Source organism: Trachemys scripta, chromosome 2 (assembly GCF_013100865.1).
Source record: "Trachemys scripta elegans isolate TJP31775 chromosome 2, CAS_Tse_1.0, whole genome shotgun sequence".
Classification (NCBI taxonomy): Eukaryota; Metazoa; Chordata; order Testudines; family Emydidae; genus Trachemys; species Trachemys scripta.
Genome location: NC_048299.1, coordinates 161,388,240 through 161,401,781, shown reverse-complemented (window position 1 = coordinate 161,401,781; position 13,542 = coordinate 161,388,240). Strand labels below are relative to the sequence as shown.

Below are 13,542 nucleotides of genomic sequence, written 5' to 3'. Positions count from 1 at the left end.
ATATGTCATCACCCTTTCCAAGATATTTGAACTTGAGTGCCTAGTTCAGGGATCGGCAACGTTTGGCACGCGACTAGCCAGGGTAAGCACCCTGGCGGGCCGGGCCAGTTTATTTACCTGCTGACGCGGCAGGTTCGGCCGATCGCGACCCCCATTGGCCGCGGTTCGCTGTCCCAGGCCAATGGGGGTGGCGAGAAAAGCGGCGCGGGCGAGGGATGTGCTGGCCGCAGCTTCCCGCCGCCCCCATTGGCCTAGGACGGTGAACCGCGGCCAGTGGGGGCCATGATCGGCTGAACCAGCCGCATCAGCAGGTAAATAAACTGGCCCGGCCCGCCAGGGTGCTTACCCTGGCGAGCCGCGTGCCAAACGTTGCGACCCCTGGCCTAGTTCCTTATTCTATAACATAAGATGCACACACACATCTCATATAAAGTTTACATAACTAATGTTTCTAAAGATTCCGATGGACATCTCAGGACAAATTGTGCTCTCAGTTACAACAAGGTAAATCTGGTGCACTTCCATTGAGTTCAGAGACGTTACTCTGGATTTACACAAGTCTGAGTGAACAGAATTTGGCCCTGTGTGAGACCTGAGCTATATACGAGAGATGGTTCAGGCTATCATCTCTATATGGAGGACTCCAAATTTGATCTCCATGCCCCCGATCTCTACCCATAGCACTATCATATCTCTAGCTGCCTATCTCACATCTCCTCCTAAATGAACTTTTGCCTCAAACTCAACATGGAAAAATTTAATTTACCATTTTATAAAACCCTTTAATCTCTTAAACTGTATATGCCCCAAAGAGCTCTCATAAAAATCTAGACAACACCAGACTAGTTTGAATCTTCATCTATAACCTTAAACTGTTTCACCTAGCTTCATATTATGTCACAACCTAATTGACATTTGTCTCCTATTTCTACATATCTCCAGCCCATGCTTTCACCAAATTCTCTCCCTTCCACCTCTGCAGTCTATCCTTCTCTCTTCACCCCTGAGGATTATCACATTTATCATCTCTCTTTTACTATAGCAACCTCCTCTTCTCTGCAGTTCTTTGATCCAGTACATACAAAGTAGTTTTGATAAATTTATCTTGCTCCAGCAACCTGGGAGTCATTTGACAGGTCTCCCCTCTTGTTTTCTGCATAAAGATTGAGCTTCATATTTCACCTTCAAGGCCCTACTTCATTCCATTTTGTCTACTTCTGCTTCCTTCTATTCTCTCCCCCCCACACTACTTACATTCCTCCCACACTACCCTGTCTAGGACTTTATACATTCTTTTCCCATACCCATCTCCATGCCCTTTCCACGCATGGATCTCTCCCATTTCTTCAATTACTTCCTTAAAAACCCTCTTCTTCCACAAGGCTTTGAAATATTAGCCCGTCACATTGGTGTTATCTACATCTTATTTAGATTGTAAGCTCTATGGCGCAAGGACTATGGGTAAAATTTTCAAAAAAGTGACCAAGAGGCTTAGGAGCCTCCCATTTTGAAAAGAAAACAGGTTCTTCAGTGTCCAACAAACATTGGACGTCTTGAATGCAGGCTCCTAAGTCAATTAAGTGCTTTTGAAAAAAAGCTTTTGAAAAAAATGTATCCTATGTCTTGTTTTATTTTTGTATAGTGCTAAGCACACAGAAGGCACTCAGTAAATAACCACCACCACCTAGTGAGGTGTCTATATACCAATTTTATAAGATTTGCCAAATGGTGTTCTACTACTGCGATTTTAATTTATATTATATCATGACTGCAATTCTGAATCAAAACTATACAAGCAAGAACATTTATAGGTAAGCCTTTCAATCTATCTTTAACATGCCCCATTGCGTCCAAGTTACATGTTTCAGGAATCCACTATATGCCACAAGTTCTAAAATACCTAGGCATACAGGAGAGGTTAATTATATAGTTTCATTTTTACCTCTGAATTGCTGCTGTAGTAGATTTAAAGAAACCACGTTGAATAATTTGGTCCCAAAGAGCTACCTACTTTAGAACTGCTAGAATCTCATGGATTGTATCTTTAGGATTCTTAGGACTTGATTGTGCAAATTTATTCATGTTGGTGAGCACTTACTATAACAGGCCCACTGGCTAGCTGTAACAGAGCTCACCAACATGAATAAGGCCCTAACAAATTCTGTTTAACATACTTCACCATGTAATTAAAAAAAACAAAAAAAAAAACAAAGAAAAAAACGGTTTACACAAAGGACCTACTCAAAAACAAAGTTCTGTGTGCCCTCTACTGGCCCCACAGCAGCAATTATCTAACAAACGCTATCCCTAGACTTCTGATGATGGTGTGTGTGTGTGTGTGTGTGTGTGTGTGTGAATAAACAAGGAGACAGACAAAAAATATTTTTGGGACTTCAAATACTACTAGAAAAAACAGAACCCCCCTAGAAATAGTGACCAATGGCAAAAGGAAAGAATCAAAAGAGAAGAAAATTCAGAGCCTAACTTGTTGCTTTAAACTGGAATGTTTTCACTGATGTCAGTGGGAGCTTTGACTGCCTCACGGCTACAGGATTGGGTCCTTCATTTTCAAGGTTCTGAGAAAGTACTGAAAACAATGGAGAAAATATTTTAAACCTATAAAAGGGCATTTGACAGTGTAACTTTATTTCAAAACACTTGAAGTCCCTTTAATGGGTGCAGTGTGTGAACTATCATATTGGAAATGTATGAAATGCTCCTTTTATCCACAGATCATTGACAGATCATTGATATGAGAAACTGTATTTCTTCCTTCACAGTACTTATGGTCTATCATATCAATGTGTACTTAGTGAGCTCTACCAGAGGATTACCATATTGACATGCTCTATAGTGTCAACAAGAAATGGTGAATTTTAAAACAGTGATTAATTCACAAGTGAAAATGCACGTGTATATATATATATTAATCCTTATCCAAAAGTAGGTCTTGTCTCAGTGTTGAAGACATTTTTACAAATGTATACCTCTATTGCTTTAATTTAAAAACAAAACAAAACAAAACACCCAACATAGTATGATTCATAACCTACAAAATATTCTTGTTCAATTTCTTTTGCAATTATTTTTGTAGGTGCAAACAAAAAATACCATGTGAAATTAGAGATAATTTCCTTCTACTCATCTTTTAAAATTGCCAAATTACTTACATTAAATTTGTTTAAAAGATAAGTATTCCCAAACTAAGGACTTTCATATCAACTTTTGGCCTCAGATGAGTTATCACAGCTGAGTTATAGACCTCTGGCATTTTTTAAAAAGAAATGTAAATGATCATATATCCTTAACTAGTCACATCGCACCAATAAAATACTAAGACATGACTGGCTTGCTTCATGTCTTGCTTTTCCTTAAATACAATGCCTTAGAAGCAGTAGTGTTAGTGTACAACGCACTCTGCTAATACTAGTTTTAATCTTTATATAGAAAAATAAGCTTCAATTTTTTGCTTGCTAATGATCAGTACATGAGCACATTTAACTTCTTTTCATAAAATAGATTCATATACTATCGCTTTCTAAAACAAGGTACAGTGCTGACATGACAGATTCATGTTCCCAGCTGTGACATAAGGGTTCTTTGACAATGCCACAGTGAAAGCCCTATTAAGAGTACATGTGTCGGACAATGCATGTGATGCAGTTAGATGCTATAAAAAGATTTTCCAGGTGTTAATGAGTTACATGGTTAGAATGAAAATGAGCTAGATCAGTCTAACTGGAAAATCTCAAGAAATAGGACTCAGACTCTCAGAGAAACAGACAAATAGTGCTTTATACGCATCATTGGCCAAACTCTGCACCTGACCATGGGAGGTGATGAGTAATCATGACTACTCAGTGAAGAAACTGTTCATTCATGATGGTGTGCATGAAATAAGGAAGACACTAATGAGATCATTCAGTTTCATACACCCTTTTACTTAGCTTTATCTGAAAAAAAAAAAAAACTATTTTTGTGTCATTTATAAATGAAAATGTTAATTTGTTGCTTCATTACTCCTTCTCTCTGGTTTTGCTATACTCAATCAGAACCATGACTACTTGTGGTTTGCACTTTCAAAAGACACACATGTGCACACAAATAACCCTACCCTGAAAAATCAGTGGCTGAGATTTTTCAAAGCAGGTTAGGGGATTTAGACACATTAAAGGTATGTATAAAACCCCTAGATTGCTTTGAAAATCTCAACCACTGATCTTTCAGAGTATGTATATCGCTATCCTGTATATCATGTATACACACACACATTTATTTATAACAAGGAGTCTGTTGGCACCTTAAAGACAGATTTATTTGGGCATAAACTTTTGTGGGTAAAAACCTCACTTCGTCAGATGCAAAGTGAGGTTTTTACCCACGAAAGCTTATGCCCAAATAAATCTGTTAGTCTTTAAGGTGCCACCAGACTCCGTGTTGTTTTTGTAGATACAGACTAACACGGCTACCCCCTGATACTTGACATTTATTTATATTATTTGTTATTTTACTAAAAGAACATTTTAAATTGTGTGTGAATTTTACCGATACTATTTGTACTAGGAGTTTTGGGAACTGAAATTTTGGTATATCTATAGATGCAAGGTACAGTCTGAGAAGGCTGCAATGCAGATTTCTCCATGCCAATGTGACCACAACCTCAGCTTGCTATATAACTGTATGGCAGAGGTGATGGGAGGGGAGGAGGAAAAGAGATATTTTACTCTCAATGCTAATTCCATCATGGCTTTTCTTTGCCAGTGTACAGTATTAACATGTACTGGCCACTAGAAAATGAACTAACATCATCTAATTATGTCACTAAGTAAGTAAATCTGTAGTATTTTATCTATCAGTTCCAACTTAAGTCCCTCATGAGGTTAGCTCATTTAAGTTTTGCTGAAGGGCTAAATTATCTCATATTAGGCCTACGAAGATTAGGTGAAGAGTATGAGCAAACAAGAAGTGGGCTGTAGTCCACGAAAGCTTATGCTCTAATAAATTTGTTAGTCTCTAAGGTGCCACAAGTACTCCTGTTCTTCTTTAAACAAATTCAATAACACCTTGGCACTGAGTCTTGAAATTAAAGCTTTAAGGGTTAAAATTCTGCTGCCTTGCCAGGTGTTCTGCACAAATGTTGCTATCATACGATGTAATGTCTGACCATTCAACCATATGTCAAACACACTCTGCTATGACAACCAGATGTAGTCATTGCCATGGAATGAAATCATCATTTTATTAATTACCCTTTAATTAGTTTATACAATAGAGGACATGCAGTAATTTAGTCATAATTGGTCTGACAGACTCAGTACTTACAGGGATGGAATCTGTTTGTGAGACTACTTGTTATGAATAACAATTATGTCTGTGACAATGCAATTTTATTATGAAGATGTACTGTGAATTTCAAATAACTTATTTACAAGATATTAGTCAGCATTTTACTACAAAACAATGACTAATGATTTCAATACATAAAATTGTATAAACCTCTATGTATAGATGGTATGCATATTGTAACCATACATGATTTCCCCATGATTATCATGGCTCTTGAGGCATGTTTTTCATGTCTTATTTAACAACCATAGATTTTGTATATGTTTCTGTTTATTAAATATAAGAAACATTAGACTTATGACAAAACTTTACTGGTCTTCAGTCCTGGCTCCAGAAATTATTCTGAAATTAAACATAGCATTTAACTAATTGATGCACTATAAAGTTAAGATTCTTTATAAGAGTTCCCTAATGAAACATCACTGGCAATGACTCAAGGTCAGTAATGTCTCTTACAGTTTTCACTACACGTTTTGTCCTTCTAGTTCCAGAGGATATTTCAGTAAAATGTTCTTAGGTTTCTAATAGTGGGTTGATCCAGATACAGTTAGCAATATTCCCTTCTAGATAATTCTGGTAAAAAGGAACAGGTTGGCAGATTGCCTTGAAGACTGTTCCTCACAACAGGGATTACAATTAAATCAGAAATAAAGAATTTATCCTCAATCCATCATTGGAGTATGGCAATGCAATTTTGACAACTTAATCAGAACATTTGTGAAGTGCATTTTAACTGCAGTCATTTAATATCCAGGTGAGTTCCTCCCAACACCCCACTTTGGGCCAAACACTGCAGTGCTCACTCAGTCCTTCCTCAGATAATTTAGGATTTGAATAGAGACTACATTACTTTGTTTAGTTACTTATACAGTTGTAGCACTTTAACATGTATCCTGTTTTCTCCCCTTTCCTTAATGCAAAAATCTCACAAGTGCATCTCAAAGTCTTAGGCAAACTCAGAAAATACAACACTATGTTTTTCACAGCAAAGTGAAAGCTCACTCCCCCGTTATCTTATTGATAGCTCTCACTTCCTTATGTATACAGATGAAAAGTATACTAATTGTGGTTCTGATGAAACATTGTCCAGTTCCAAAATCTTTTTTTTATTTAATAATATATAGTGGAGGGTATCTGTATTAAAATCTGTGAGCCAAATTCATACCTGGTGTAACTTCTTTGAAGTCAGTGGAGTCACACCAAAGCTGAATCTGTTTCCTTTACAACATTAGACTTCAAATCATCCTGTGATTTTGCTCACATGATTATGACTTCATCAACTTTGTTTTAATACCCTGCTCTTCCATTCTCTCTGATTAGACATATCACTATTCTGTCTTTTTGTAGATGTATCTCTTGTTATATGTTACATATGAAATAGTTTACAACCACTTTTCCCTTACAAGTGCCATTTTTAGTAAATATCAGTACTGTCAGTTTACTGCCTGTACATGTATACTAAAAATCACCTTTAGCCACTAGCAAGCATGGAGTTTTCTGTTACATCACATAGAAAAGCAACAGTGTAGTAAGAGGTTATTTCACCAGTTTTTCATGAAAGAGAAATCACTCTGAGTAACATGTTTTAAACCTGGACATAATTACGAAGTTAAAAACACAAACAGTTGCCTGTTTGAAAAGCCTTACAGCAGCACAAAAGCTGGCACCATTAGCAGTCATCCCTGTTGAGCTGGCAATAAAGTGTGCACATAAGTAGAATGCATTAATTGGTATTAGTCAGTCTAGTTAGGATGTTCATTCTCCAGGCATCTTTACATTTTACTTCCCTAAAACGGGATTAAAAAAACCCAAAACTCATCACTCGATTGTGTGCAGCATAAAAACTAAGAAGAGAAAATGGCAGTAATGCATATTTAAACTGCAGTTTTACAGAGATGCCCTTTTGTTAAATAGATAACGACCCCTGAGCTCTGGGATTCAAAGTACTGCAGAAGCGGAGCAAGTGATAAATGTTGCATGTTGCTATTTTCTCTCCCTTTCCCTCGTTTTGTGGTTATTGTGCACTACTGATTCCCGCACCTTCGGATCAAAATGAACAATTAACGGCCTAATTATTCCAGTCACACCAGCCCACAATGAAATCTTTATTCAGTGTTTACAGCAATCTTTGGCAGAGACTGTCTTGCTGTTTTGAAACTAAGAAGAACTGCACCCTTTGGCTCCGCTCAGCATCAGCTGCCTTGGTTTCAGAGCTGGGTGCCAATAATCAGCCTTCTTGGTTCCCCCCTCCAAAGGGGGTATTTTTTTTTGGGAGGGTGAAAAGATCTATTCTCATCAACTCCCCCTATATACTGGCTGATTTATGGCCCAGCCATTGGGTCTCTTCCTTCCGTATCTTTTTCACATTTATTTTCTGTTACCTCGATCCCCCTCCCCCGGTCCATCGACACCCAGAAGAGCCCGTGAAGTCCCACCAAGTCGGCGGCTGCCCGGCGGGGGGACCGGCCGGGAGGAGCTAACGCGGCCAGTGAGAGCCACAGAAGAGGAACCAAACTTGGTTCGCAGGAGAAAAAAAAGTGATATCAGGCGGGGGGGAGAGTTTCCCGCACACTTTGCTCACTGCTCCAGAGATTCCTTTATTCTCCCCGGCTCTAAGGGGGGGGGGGGCGGTTCTGGCGACAGCGCGTGCCCTGCTCCCTAGAGGGCTCCCCCAAACCACCCCATGGGCAGGGCTCCCTCTTGCTCCTATAACGCCCGTGCTCAGGGCTCTCACTGGGCAAAATCCCCCCTCTCTTTTGCCTCGAGCCCATGGCTCCCCACACTCTCGGCCTCCTGCTGGGCATACCCCCCCGCCCTCCTGCAGGGGCCCGCGCTCTCTCGGGCTTGCAAGACTCCCCCCCCCCAGGTGTCTGATCCTTGGAGGCATCCCCATGGGGCGGCAGCCTGTAGAAGAGTTCTCTGTGCAACCCCCTCCCCGCCTCCACAGGGCTCCTTTCCCTAGGGGGGTTTCCCACACCCCTGCCCCAGCACGCAGGAGAGCAGAGGGGACCGCCCCGGAGCTGGCGGGACTGGGACACGTCCCCCCACCCGAGGCGGCTCCCTGCTTTGGCCCGAGCCGCCGGGGAAGTTGGAGGGAGAAGCTCGTGGCAGGGCTGAGGCGGCCCTGCCGCCAGCGCACCTGCAAGAGTCCCAGCCAAACTCGAGAGCAGCTGCAGCCCCGCGCCCCTTCCCTCTGCCTCCCGCCGTGCTCGGCCAGGGAGCCTCCAATGTTACCCCGCGGGTACCTTGCGCGGTGTGTGGCAGGAGCTCCCCGGGAAGCCTCCTGGCGACCTTCCTCCTCGCTGGGGTCCCCGCTCACATCCCAGCGCCCCCCGCCACGGCCACTGCAGTCCGAGAAGCGAAGTCCGCTCCTGAGCCCACCTCAGGGGAAAAAAAAGGGGTGGGGGGCGCACAGCTTCCCCCTCCTGCGCCCAGCGCACACACGGGGCTAGATTTTTGCTTCCACCTGGGCTGCAGTGACGACGGGGTTCTCCCCCAGTCCCTCGCCTCTGCCAACGCTCAGCTCAGCGCCGGTGGAGACGGAGGCTTCTCCAGATCAGCTCCTCTCGAGTTTGTGGCAGGCACCTCTTCCCCTCCTCCTTCGCCCTTGCTCCTTCCCTAGTCTAAGTGGCTGCTGGCTGCCTGTGCCACTGGTACTCATTCTCCTGCTCATGAATATTCCGACAGAGGCGAATGCTGTTGAAGTAAATTGAATTAGCCAATTGGTGCCAGGAATGTGCACTCCTTCCCTCTGAGGAGCTGTCTGGAACACCACCAGATGCAAGTAATTAGTGTCCAGTTGGCACCCTGTGGTTCAGACCCTGCAATTTTGACTGGGCACCTCTGGGGAACCCCACTGGCTTTAGATTCCACACACATCTCCCAGGTCCTGGGAAAAGCAGCAATGTGTACCAGAGACATCTTTCTACAGAGAATATGTCTTAGGAGGATTTAAAAGATGCATCATCCCTGTTCATGGATGGGAATTTATGGGGAAAGACAAGGACAACATGGCAGATTAAAAACACACTGGTTAGGTAGTCTGAAAATACTGGGAAACAAATTTTTATTTTTTAACAGAGGAAAGCTTTGTTTCTCAGTACTAATTAATAAATATTCTTAGACTGATCTTACAGATATTAGCGTAAATGTGATTTCTTGTGGGAGTTGTAGAAGATTGAAAAAAATCCATTAAATAATCCTTTAAAAAACCTTCCTTTTTAATTTTTTTCAAATGTCTGTGGGGGTCATGAAACTGGTAGGCAACTGACAGCAATGAAAAGTGAAATACTCTGTCTTAACCACAGAACTGCTACAGCAGAGGCAGCACATGTACGCAGTAGATGCATTCCATGCTGCCTACCAATTTGCCTCAGTGGTGACCAGGAATAACCATCTCTAGGGGTGAGACGGTTCCTAACTCTATGCCCATTCAATCCTTCATCTTTCTGCAGACATTGTAGTAAGGGTACAAATTAGTGCCAACTATGGCAGTGAAAGAGATGGCCACTAGGTACTAGAATGAGACTGCAGCTCATTTCACATATACTGAACAGCTGTCAGATGGTAATACGTTCTTGTCACTACCAACCTACAGCCCAATTCAATTTTCAGTTACACTGGGTCAAATCTCAAGTAACTCCACTAACTTCAGTGCAGAATGGAAACCATATAATCTCTACCCAAATCAGTCAGTTTGCCACTGAAGACTAATTCCTATTATTGATTTCCTGGAACATCCAGCCTCTTTGCCATGAAATCTACTATGAAGATTGATTGCACAGTTTAGATTTTTTTAATTTGCCTTCATTATTTAGCAGAACTAAGGACACAGATATAACCCGAGGAATCTTATGGACATGCATTTTTCATAAACATTCATCACTATATAGTCATTTCAGTATAAAAAACTAAAAAATGCGAGAGAGACAAGGTGGATGAGATAATACAATATTGGACCAACTTCTGTTGGTGAAAGAGACAAGCTTTTGAGGTTACACACAGTTCTTTTTCAGGTCTACATAAGTTTGAAGGCTTGTCTCTTTCACCAACGGAAGTTGGTGCAATAAAAGATATTACCTCACCCACCTTGTATCTCTAATATACTGGTACCAACATGGCTACAATGACACTACAAAAAAAAACAAACTAAGAAAGAATGGAGACTCTTATATCAACAGTTTGGAAGTCTTGACGTTGTTTGGTGTAATGCTCAATGCAAATGATAAGTTACAATTGTGATAAATATACATTTTGACAGCCAAAATTTTAACCAGTTTTCTTCTACTGTATATTCATCTCCGGACTCAGGTTGATTGGTGACTTTTAATGAAACATTCTAGAGAGCCAGAATTGTCTCTCACTGCTACTGTCTGTCAATGTCTGAGTCTCAGTATGTTTCTGATAATAAGGCAAAATATACCCTTACTGAAGAGAATGATCTACGGAGCACATGTAACAATATTCCAGAAAGTTAATAGTTGCAATTTTAATCAAAATCCCAAAGATCTATAGCCAGAATCAAACCTTTTAGTTATTAAGTGTGGAAATATTTCCATACTAATGTATTTATTCTCAATATAATATGTATTGTTTAGCTGGATACCATACTTGTAGATGATATGTACATCTTTATTTTGAGATAACGTTAAGAATACATAGGATAAGATTAAAAAAAAACGTAAATCCATGCCACTCCTGTAATATGTTGGAATCAGTCTGTATGTAGTCTCTACCTCCCTCCCCCTTAATTTATTTATTTTCTGAAGTTAGACTGCTGTAAGAAAAAAGAAGTCACAATAAAAATATATGAGACAGCTTTAATGGTGTGGAGGCTGCAATGAAGGTACTTTGATTATGTTGTACGCCATGGCACCATGAAAATAAAATGCAGATACTGTCTATTGTGTAAGGTTATAATTTAGGATTAATAGATATATAGTACTAATGCTGTACTGATGACAGAAAACACAAGATAATTCTATAATATACAGAGTGAGCAATGGAAAAAAACAACAATGTGAGGTTCTCAATTTTATGTTTACAGTTGATTTTGAATATCAAAAATTGTTTTATTAAAATAGATGCTACTTGCATACCTTAAGTTTTACAGTTCAATATTTGTGTCATTTTTTTCCACAGAAAAAAGTTTGAGTAATGTGTCTGTGATTGTCTTTCCTAAGAACTATTATGTGATACACAGTGGAAGGAGGGGAAAAAATGGGGGTGGGAGGAGGGAGTGATCTTATGTTCCTACTGAAAACAAAAAAAGATAAGGCCTCAATCAGGGAAGATTCTGAACACCCTCATCTCCCACCGAAGTCAGAGTTGAGAGCATCCAGCACTTCAGAGAAGGTGCTCACCACCTCACCTCATCTGCTTTAAAATATACACACCCCATATAGAATAGGTGGATGTGGATATCCTGGAGGTCTCAATTTTCTCCTTAAAAACAAATCACCAAAGGATGACAATTAAAAAAAAAAAGACCCTAACTCTCAAGATTGAGATGACCCATAAGATTCCATACTTAAAAATGGGCATTTTCTTGACGCTATGAGTAAATATTTTTATATAAAGTACTGCATATATTACTTCCAATACTTCAAGTTCTCTCTGCCTTGAAACTATATGTCAAGTTGGATCCATGCAAAACAAGTAAAATAAAAAAAATAGAGAGTTGGGTAGTCTTAAAGATTAGAGTCTTTGGGGGAGATATAAAAACATTCTGTTATCACTGTTTGAACAAGATAATTTAAATATGCTCCCATCTATTTACACATTCTCTTAGAATAAAAACTTGCAAGAAATGTGTATATGGCTTATCTGCTCATATACATGATTGTCTTCTGTGACTGACCTGAAGGATAAGTTACAAATTCTTTAAATAACAGAGCTAAAGAAAAAATAAAGAAAGCTCAAAATCAACTGTTTTATACTTGAGTGGTCATTTCATGTCATGCAGTGGCTTTCACGTTTCTGGCTAGTTTATTCTCCACCTTTTTTCACTCCTGCCCCTCTTTATCTCTCTTCATCATTCCTCAAGAAAGAAGATTGGCTTTTGGTGCATGATACACTGTATTGCAGTATTCCTTCATTAGGTGGCTGATAGGAAGCGCTCATTCTTTGGCAATAGAGGGAGGAAGAGATATTTCCATTATTCAGGTTGTATGAATGGGAGCAAAATGCTTTGAGGAATCAAAATTATGAAGTTTTCAACTTAATCTTCATTCCTCTTTTCTAACATTTTATTGTCATATAATTAAGATGATTTTTTAAATTAATCCGATCCTATATTTTATTCATTTTAGGGCATTTTGGAGGGTCAGTATTAATTGCACAATGCACCATTATTATTGGTATGGTACCTCTTTTACACAGGAAAAAGGATTTGGATTTTCTGTTTTGTGAAAATTCAATGGAATAAGATATCATCATCCAAAAAGGAAAAAAAAAATGAGACCACGAACCTAAAGAAAGCATATTCCAAAGTAGTAAAACAAAATTACACATAGTTCCAAGAAGTGGTACATAAAGCCAATGCATATAAAAATTTGATAGTGAAAAAAATATATATTATAATAATATAAATTCTACATTTGAAAATGTCACTGAAACAGATAATAGACAAAACTTTCAAAGAGTCATGTCTACAGGGCAAGAGGGCCAGTACCACCCACATCCAAGAAAGTGCAGAAGTACCATATATTAGTGCATAAATACTATGGCTCAAACGCCAGACAGTCTTTATTTCTAAAAAGTACTCAAAACAAGTACAGTGAAGGACAGAGCTTAAAATGGCAAGTGCATTTTATGAAACAAAGTGGCTACAATAAAGGCATCTTTTTCTTACTGCAATCCTCCAACTGCTCCAATGATCACATCCCACCCTGTCTCTTGTTCTCCTTTGCCCCCCACTCTCATTCCCTTCTCTAGACTCTCCCCTTAGTTCATTTCCCTCACAATAAAACCATTGCTCAGTCTCCCATTTTAAAAAAAGGCCTACTATTGATCTAATTTGCATCTTCAACTACCTCTGCATCTTTCTCCTCCCCTTTCACCTCTAATCTCATAGGGTGGTCTATAACCACTATCTGGAGTTCTTTTGTTCCAGCTCCAGTTTAGACCCCATCAGAATCCAGCTTTCACTTGCTGCACTCCATGGAAATGCCTCTCTCTGAAGTCTCTAATGACCTC

At 39.8% G+C, this 13,542-nt stretch overlaps 1 protein-coding gene across 1 annotated transcript in view; it reads right to left on the bottom strand.

Moving 5' to 3' along the window:
- CDH20 (cadherin 20) overlaps nucleotides 1-9,099 on the bottom strand; it is a 164,153-nt gene extending 155,054 nt beyond the window's left edge. Inside the window, exon 1 of the mRNA XM_034762072.1 lies at nucleotides 8,592-9,099. The gene's annotated coding sequence lies outside the window, so the exon portion shown is untranslated. The remainder of the gene's footprint in view (nucleotides 1-8,591) is intronic.
- Between the last annotated feature and the right edge of the window lie 4,443 nt (nucleotides 9,100-13,542).